This window comes from Triticum dicoccoides, chromosome 3B (assembly GCF_002162155.2).
Source record: "Triticum dicoccoides isolate Atlit2015 ecotype Zavitan chromosome 3B, WEW_v2.0, whole genome shotgun sequence".
Taxonomy (NCBI): Eukaryota; Viridiplantae; Streptophyta; class Magnoliopsida; order Poales; family Poaceae; genus Triticum; species Triticum dicoccoides.
This window is the reverse complement of record NC_041385.1, coordinates 616,143,469-616,153,514: the sequence shown is the minus strand read 5'-3', so window position 1 is coordinate 616,153,514 and position 10,046 is coordinate 616,143,469.

Genomic DNA, 10,046 nt, shown 5'->3' with positions numbered 1-10,046 from the left:
TGATGATGCATTACCGAGTGGGCCCTGAGATACCTCTCCGTCATACGGAGTGACAAATCACAGTCTTGATTCGTGCCAACCCAACAGACACTTTCGAAGATACCTGTAGTGTACCTTTATAGCCACCCAGTTACGTTTGTGACATTTGGTACACCCAAAGCATTCCTACGGTATCCGGGAGTTGCACAATCTCATGGTCTAAGGAAATGATACCTGACATTAGAAAAGCTTTTAGCAAACGAACTACACAATCTTGTGCTATGCTTATGATTGGGTCTTGTCCGTCACATCATTCTCCTAATGATGTGATCCCGTTATCAATGACATCCAATGTCCATGGTCAGGAAACCATAACCATCTATTGATCAACGAGCTAGTCAACTAGAGGCTCACTAGGGACATGTTGTGGTCTATGTATTCACACATGTATTACGGTTTCCAGTTGATACAGTTATAGCATTAACATTAGACAATTATCATGAACAAGGAAATACAATAATAACCATTTTATTATTGCCTCTAGGGCATATTTCCAACACATTGAACATGTTTTTATGGACATGATTGAAATTATCCCAACTTTTCCACTAGGTGGACATGCCCATGGTAGGCATCTATGCCAGGCTTGAACGACTTCCGACACTGTATGCAAGTTGCAACACGTTCGGCCATTTATCGGCCTTTTTTGACCAAGAAAACTCTACAAATTGTGAACTTGTCGAAAACCCAAGCAAAATGGCATGGTGTCTTGAATTGGTCGTAAAAGGCCATGGAAAAAATTAGGGGAATGAATGCCTACTATGGGCATATGCCCAATTGATGGTAAAAGTTTAGGTCATTTCAAGAATGTCCAAAAAAAACATGTTCAACGTAGGATGTCCACGTAGGTATCCTTGCGAGGTTTGAAGGAAAAAATTATTTTAAACAATAATTCAAACAAGTACTTCAAACTGCTATTTTAAGTTTTTAACATAACTAATAAATATAAGGAGATAAAATTGAAAACAACAAATCCTTTTAAAATCATAATTTGAAAAGGCTACTTAAAACTGTTGTTTAGTATTCCAAACAATATCAAATTTTGAACAGGTTTCAAAAAGTATAATAAAGTTCAAAAAGGTGAAAAATGAATTAACGAAAACAGAGAAGAAAAGCAAAAAAAAAACATTTAGGCCTTGCCCAACTAAGCGACGACATCGCTCCCGTCGCGTGTGTTGGAATTTGTTTGGAATTTCAGAAATTTCCTATATTAAAAAAATGTTCACAAACTCAAAATATCTCCAGGAAAATTTAGAACACTTTTTTGCTTTCAAATATTTGGTCATCTTTCTGAAAAATGTTTTGAAATTTCAAATTTTATTTATGTTTTCCAAAAATATTTGTTTGTGCTTTTCAAAAGAATGTTCGCATTTTGACATTCTAAACAAGCTTTGAAAGACACAAACATTTTTTTGAAATTCCCTTACAATTTTTGAAAATGCAGATATATTTATATTTATGAACAGAATTCAAAAACAACATTTTCTTTTGAAATTTTGAAAGGGCGACCATTTTTTGAAAAAAGAAGAAGAAACATAACAGGAAAAACGAAAAAATATAATAGAAAAGAAAGAAAAAGAAACGGTGGTAAAAAGACCGGTTCAGAAAGTGTTTGTAAAATATACTCTCTCCGTCCCAAAATTCTTGTCTTACATTTGTCTAGATACGGATTTATCTAATACTAAAACGTGACTTGATACATTTATATCTAGACAAATCTAAAACAAAAATTTTAGGACGGAGGGAGTACTATTTAAAATTTCCAGTCTGTTCCTTACTTAAAGTGTTTGGCTCTATGGGAACGGCCCCCCAGGATGATCCGGTGGTGCCATGCACGGATGTGACTACGTACGCGGGTATAGCTGGCTCTGTTGCGCCTCGGTCACTGGAGGTGGCGGATTCTGTGCAACTGGATGTGTTGCATGCAAATTTCACGGCTAAAGAATTGGTGGCACTGGGCAACATTAAGTCCTTCTGCGCTGGGTTGCTCAAGAAATTAGCCCCACCGCTTCTTCAGGAAATTGAGGGTGCCCGTGGCGTTCGGCCGGGCCAAGACCCTTTCACTCCGAGGCGCACGACTAGATCGGTGGTGAGCTCGGTTGGGGGAGGCAGAAAGACCAAAGCGACGGTGGCGGAGACAGTGCTTTTAAAGGCATTGGGTGTGGCTAGCAAAGAGCTGGCAGTTTCGGATGACACATTAGGTCTACTCCGTTCTGTGTTTGATTCACCGGTTCAAGAGCAACAACTGAAGGCGATCGCGGCAATCTTTGGAAAGGTCGTGCCTACCAATCTCTCGGCCCAGTTGGAGTCTGCGGCTTTGGCAACTGTGTAGTTAGGCGCGTGTGTTGTTACGGACATGGAGCTTCGAGTTTCTATGTCGTACAACCCTTTGGATGTGATGTGTTGGAACGTGTGTGGCCTCAACAGCCCTGTCAAGAAGAAGGCGCTGAGGGAGTTTGTAGATTCGTTGCGTGTGGCCATTGTTTGTATTGTGGAGTCTAAACTGGATCAGGTGGACCAGTACATTATTTTGCAATGCTTAGGCCCATCGTATGATGGTTATGCATATCTCCCGGCATCAGAAACTAGAGGATGGATCTTGGTGGGTTGGGACTCCTCACGTGTCCAGCTTTCTAACTTCGCCTTCGATTCCTTCTCTCTATCTGGTTATGTGGCGCCATGTGAAGGGAGTCCGTGGTGGTTGTCCGTTGTTTATGGACCACAAGAGGATCACCTGAAACTTCAATTTCTTCAGGAGTTGGCGGATAGAAGGATGCTATGCCCGGGGTCGTGGTTGGTGATGGGAGATTTTAACATGATCTTACATGCAAGGGATAAAAACAACTCGCGGCTGGTTCGTAGGATGATGGGCAAGTTCAAGAGATTTGTGGATGATAACGCACTTAAGGAATTGTTCCTGCATAGCAGGAAGTATACGTGGAGCAATGAGAGGGAGGTGCCAACCCTTACTAAGATAGACCGGGCATTTTTGTCTGTGGATTGGGAGCTTGATCACCCGGATAGCTTGTTACAAGCTCTCTCCAACGACTCATCTGATCACTGCACGCTGTATCTCGCGTTGGAGGAGCGTATGGACAGAAAGAGAAGATTTCGTTTTGAGTTGTTCTGGACTAAGCTTGAGGGATATTTGGAGGTGGTTCATGAGGCTTGGATATGTGATCCCTCGATCGTGGAGCCGTTCCACCGTTTGGATGTGCTTTTGAGGAACACAGCCAGAGCGCTCACTTCTTGGGGCCAAAGGAAGATGGGGAGTATCAAGCTGCAAATCAGGGTGGTGAGATTGGTCATTCTCCGACTTGATGATGCTCGGGACTCGCGGCTACTTACCCCTGAGGAGAGATGGTTGCGTAACATGCTCAAGCAACTGGTGTTGGGACTTGCTTCGCTTGAAAGGACGATCGCGAGACAGAGATCCAGGTTACGCTGGCTTGAGGAGGGGGATGCTAACACTAAGTTGTTCCACCTGGTTGCTAATGGAAGAAAGACTAAGAATTTCATTCCGGACATTGTGGAGAATGGTCAGGTCATCACGGAGCAAAGTGGAAAGGAAGAGGCGTTTCTGCAGGCTTATAGAGAGTTGTTAGGAGTTTCTTCTGCTAGAGAGCACACTCTGGGCTTGGAGTTTCTCAACATTCAACCAGTTGAGCTTACGGAGCTAGATCTCCCCTTCTCGGAGGAGGAAGTGTGGGCCACTATCAAAGACATGCCTTCAGACCGTGCCCCGGGTCCCGATGGTTTCATAGGAGTGTTCTTTCAAACAGCTTGGAGCATAATCAAGGTTGATGTGATGGCTGCACTTCACAAGTTGGTGCTGAATAATGGTCGGGATTTTGGAAGACTTAATCAAGCCCTTATCACTCTCATTCCCCAAAACCCGGAAGCTTGCAGTGTTAATGACTTCAGGCCGATTAGCATAGTCCATAGCATCCCTAAATTAGCATCCAAACTGATGGCCAACCGGGTGTGTTTGCGGATGGGAGAGCTTGTGAACATCAACCAGTCGGCTTTCATTCACGGTAGGAATCTCCATGATAACTTCCTGCTGGTGAGGCAAATGGCCAGAAGATTACATCAAAGAAAAGCTAAGGGAGTCCTTCTCAAGTTGGATATTGCTCGAGCTTTCGATTCGCTGTCGTGGCCCTTCCTTTTCGAGGTGCTTCGCGCGAAAGGTTTTTTGGAGAGGTGGCTAGCGTGGCTGGCGACAATGCTTACATCGGCTAGCTCGAGGATTGTGGTGAACGGCCGTATGACAGACAAGTTCATGCATGCCTGTGGGCTTCGACAAGGGGATTCGATCTCACCGCTTCTGTTTGTCATCGCTATGGAGACTCTAACTGCTATCATCACAAAGGCGCATGAACTTAGAGTTCTGGACAAGTTGAATGGATGCAAACCTTTGCAACGTCTTTCTCTCTACGCGGATGATGTGGTTCTCTTTATTAGACCATCAAGGACAGACATTGCTTTCGTCAAGGAGGCATTGAGGATCTTTGGATTTGCATCGGGATTGAGGGTCAATTTTGCCAAGTCCTCGGCGATATTGATCCGTGGAGAACTACAGGACGAAGAGCTAGTTAGGAATGCTTTGCCATGGAAGATCGGTCACTTCCCATGTACATATTTGGGTCTCCAACTGAGTATCAAACAACTAACACGATCGGAGTGGCAGTTCTTGGTGGATGGAGCTCTCAAGATCCTACCGGGATGGCAAAGAGGACTGGTTACTCGTCCCGAGAGACTTATTCTGGTGAATCAAGTCATGAGAGCCAGGCCTACCCACCATCTAATTGTGGCTGAAGCGCCTAAGTGGGTGATTGAGAAAGTGGACCAAGGTTGTAGAGCTTTCTTTTGGGCTGGTATGGATGCAATCAGTGGTGGGAAGTGTGCAATATCATGGCAACGTGTATGTCGCCCAAAACAGCTAGGTGGCCTCGGAGTTATGGATCTTGGCAAGCATGGGCTTGCCCTTCGGATGAGGTGGGAATGGCTTCGCAGAGTGGATGGGAATCGGTCGTGGCAAGGTTTAAATCCGGTCCCCGACAAGCAAGTCCAGTGCGCATTTAATAGCTTAGTGACTTGGGAGATTGGAGACGGGAAGAAGATCCTTTTTTGGAAAGACAGATGGGTACATGGCTATACGATCTCGGAGATTGCTCCTTTGTTGGTTTCCAAAGTGAAGACGGGGACGATCAACTCTAGGTTGGCCAGCGAGGGTCTATACCTACATGACTGGATCAAGGACATTCCAGAGTCACTATCCACGGAGGAGCTCGCACAATTCATACACCTTTGGGAGATACTCATGCAGTTTGTCATCAATCCAGAGAGTGGAGACAAAGCGGTGTGGGCTTGGCATGAGTCAGGGATATACTCTGCTGCTTCGGCATATAGGATGTGTTGTGAGGGAGGCATCAGATTTGCGCCAGCGACTGCTATTTGGAAGAACGGGGCACCCCTAGCTTGCAAGATCTTCATATGGCTAGCGATTCAATACCGGATCTGGACATCGGATAGAAGGCTTAGGCATGGCCTGCAAGAGACTGCATCCCCTTGTTACTTGTGTGATCAGGAGGAGGACACGATGGATCACCTCATGATACAGTGTGTCTTCGCGCGACAAGTGTGGTTCAGATGCTTCTCCATGGTGGGCGTCAATACTGACCTGACACCCATGCATCATGATAGGCTTAACCAATGGTGGATGCGGTCGCGCAAGCAGATCAGCAGAGTGGACAAGAAGGGATTTGATGCGTTTGTCATGCTGACTTGCTGGACGTTGTGGAAGCAAAGGAACGCCAGGGTTTTCCAGTCGGGTCCCATTCTAGACGAGCACGCTACGGCCAATCTTATTTTCCAGGAGCTGCATCTATGGAGGCTGTCGGGAGTAGTAGGAGTTCAACGTTTTTGTGAGTAGTCCGCTTAGTGTTTTGGAGTGGTTGGGTGGGATCGCCGGCTTGTGACGATCTCCCATGAAATCTTGTACATAATTTTCTCCCTTCTATAAAGCTAAGGTACGCTCTTGACGTACTCTCGAAAAAAAGTGTTTGGCTTCACAACGTTCACTAAAGGCGGACAGTCAGCGTGGCTATGCACGCACGTTATTTTGTAGGCGGAAGCGTGTTTGATTCCCAACTAGTGTGATCTTGTTTGTTACTCCCTCCGATCGAAAATACTTGTTACTCCCTCCAACCAGAAATTCTTGTCGGAGAAATAGATGTACCTAGATGTATTATAGTTCTAAATACATTCATTTTAACGACAAGTAATTTCGGACGGAGGGAGTAACTTTCGTCGCGTGCCACCACAAATGGTCCGGCCCAAGTGAGCCGGCCCATATGAGTGTGCCCACGCGATGAAAAGGAAGAAAGGGAAGCATGGATGGTGTGCAGTTAAGATCGATATGATGAAATCATACGATCGAGTAGAGTGGGACTATCTACAAGGCATCATGGTCCAACTCGGTTTCTCTGAGGTTTGGATTTCTTTGGTGATGAAATGTGTCAATTCTGTATCCTTCCAGGTTAAAGTTAATGGGGAGCTCCTACCTCCTTTCCACCCGTCGAGAGGCCTACGACAAGGATGCCTAGTGTCCCCTTACCTGTTTCTGCTTTGCGGGGAGGGCTTATCATGTATGTTGAAAAACTATGATGGGGGATGGATTGACAGAGGCATTAGAGCAGGAATGCGATCCCCGTGGATTTCACATCTGCTATTTGCGGATGACTGCTTGATATTCATGAAGGCAGATAGCAGAAGTGCAATACGTCTCAATGAGATTTTGACTGCCTATAGCCTTGGTTCAGGCCAAAGTGCTAATAAACACAAAAGTTCAGTCTTCTTCAGCCCAAAGTGTGGGGCATCGACGAAGAGAGGGGTTAAGAATGTCCTGCAGATTCAGAGAGAGGCCCTCTCGGAGAAATATTTGGGCTTGCCAACCGCAGCAGGGAGAATAACAGATCACAATTTTGAGCATATTGTTGAGGCGGCAAGGTCAAGGGTTCAAGGATGGGATTTCCGGAAAGCATCGAGTGCGGGGAGAGAGGTGCATATCAAGTCAGTGGTCCAAGCACTATCGGCCTTCTCTATGAGTTGCTTCAAACTCACTAAAGGCTTCTGCGGTAGAATTATGACAGTAATGTCCAAATATTGGTGGGCGGGTTCTTCTGACAAGAAACGTATGCATTGGCAAGCATGGCCGAAGTTAGCAACCCCGAAGGCTAAGGGGGGGCTAGGTTTCCGTGACCTGGAGCTTTTTAATGACGCAATGTTAGCTAAGCAAGCTTGGCGACTGCTGGTAAACCCAGGAAGTTTATGTGCAAGGGTCTTGCGAGGCCGCTACTACCCAGATGGGAACTTCCTTCAGGCTGGTTGTCCAGCCAGTTCTTCTCGCACTTGGCGGGCGATTTTACAAGGACGGGAGGTTCTTAAAAAAAGGACTGATCCGCCGGGTGGGGAATGGACAAACAACTGAGATTTGGCATGATCATTGGATAGATGGTACGACCTCAATGAAGCCGATCTGCAGGTTGTCTAATGAACCTGTGCAGCTAGTTTCCGACTTGCTGCAAGAGGACGATGGGTAGTGGAACACGGAGCTGCTACAGAAACTTTTCTTGAGATCGGATGTCGACGCAATCTTGAACCTGCCGAGACCAAGGATAAATGAGGATGATTTTTGGGCTTGGGCCTGGGAGCGATCTGGTGTCTTTTCTGTCAGATCGGCTTACCGCGTGTTAAAACAGATTCAGGATGAAGGCCACAGCTCGGCGGGCAGCTCATCGGGAGAGGAAGAAAGCTGGAAACGTCTATGGAAGCTGAATGTTCAACCCAAATTTCGAATCTTCTGGTGGAGGGTGATGAAAGGGTTCCTACCTGCCAAGGCGGAGCTCGCAAAGAGACACATAGGTAAGGATGTGATTTGTGCGATGTGTGGGCATGAAGAAGAGACACTGTTTCATTCCTTGGTTACCTGCACACATGCACAACTGTTCTGGGCAGAGGCACTCAGATTTTTTGGTTGCAACCCTCCTACGTTACTACCTCTGACTTGGACTAGGGATCTCCTCGACCCCAGCTTCATCGCAAAGGGGGATGCAGCCGTTGTAATCTCGGTGATGTGGGCAATATGGAGCGACCGCAACAAGTACACTCATGGGGAGCGGCAGTACCAACCGATCAGGTCCATGGAGCTCATTCAGGAGCACCTGAGAGCCCTGAATATACCAGCCAACGACAAGATTGTACAGCGACAGAAAGAAAGATGGCAGGCCCCGGCAGAAGGTGTGGTGAAGCTAAATGTGGATGCTGCAACTGATGCTATGGGTCACAGAGCTGGGACGGCGGTAGTGGCAAGAAATCACAAAGGAGAGTTTCAGGGAGGGAGATATGTCTCATACGAGGGGCTGGCTGATCCATATGTGTGTGAAGCAATGGGGTGCAGAGATGCTATGTTGCTAGCTATGGACAGAGGATGGCCAAGGGTGGAGATCATATCAGATTGCAAACCAGTAGTAGATGACCGGAACGCCGGGATACACTGTTCGGTGGGTGGCCCTATCTTCAAAGAGATGTCCTCATATCTCTCGCTTTTTCAAGGGGTAGAGATTCAGCATAATTCCAGAGAGGCCAATGAAGCAGCTCATGTTTTGGCTAGGTATGGTGTTACTACTGAGATGAGTAGCATGAACTTTTTTACTACCCTTGTATTCCTAAGTGCAGCTTTGCACTCGGATTGTGTACGGTCTATGAATGAATAAAATCGCCTACGGGCCGTATTTCAAAAAAAGTGAGCCGCCTTTTGCTAACGTACGGCGTATATGTATACTATAATTTGCCAAAGGTTCATATTGTCTTTTATACGTTTATCCAAGCAAGACTATTATAAAATTAGGATGAACAACTTTTGTGAGAATCAGGCGTAATCATGGTCTGCTAATGGTCCCATTCATATGGCCACGCAAACGCAGGTAAGAGGTGAAAACAACAATTGGTACCGTGAACGTGGTCCGTGGAGTTTGGAGTCTGAAACATGAAAATGAAATTTAGGGCGAAAAGGTCGTCGTGTTATTGAGTGGCAGTGTTGGCCATGCTGTCAAATGCTGTGTTTTGTTAGTTAGCATGTGTGATCATTCGATATTGCCACTGCATATGTGAAGTGGTTGGTTGTTGCGCTACATAAATGAAGTGGACACGCGTTATTCCAGCTCAATCATATCCCTGCCACCACATATAGAATTGGTAGTTACGTAGGCATAGAGCTAGGCGATGATAAACCAAAGTACGTGCACACGAAGCTCCAAATGACATTTTCCATGTCGATTCAAGGTTACAAAACGAACAAAAGCTGCTACATGTCAATCTGAACGGCTGAAACTGCAAGAAAGAATTGTCACTCTCGCAAAGAGTGCCCATCTAGTTGAAACTTGTGGGACATGGTATTTTTTTAGCTGATCTTAGGTGAAACGGAGAACCTATTTCACTATTTCACTTTAGTAACCACATTGAAGCAACCACATATGAGTGCAAGGCATCATGTACGTTTCGTCAATGACACATGGATCTCCGACGATGAAGCCCACGTGTGACAGGTGGCCACAACCAACGGTGGGCCCAAGGTGTTCAACGTCGTCGCCCGGTTCCAAACTGAGGTGAGCCACCCTATCTGGTTCGGATTCCACAAGTATAGCTCAGCTTTGGTGCGTTGCAAGTTGTGGATGAGTCCGCCGCCGGGTGGCGCAATGAGATATGCATAATGGATGCAGTAGAGCGAGCAGTTCTCCTCCTCTGATCAAGTTTCAATCAGATCTATGTTGAGGCCGAGGGGGCCTATGCCCCCCTCTCCTCCTCCTTGGACCAAACTCAGATGTTTGGAGCTATTTATATGTTGTGTATTGTAACATCTAATTTTGTTCTAAACCAGATACTTAGGCTTAAGTTTGCTCAGGCTTCACAAATTTTTTAGCTCCGCCACTGAGTGCAACCTTTAC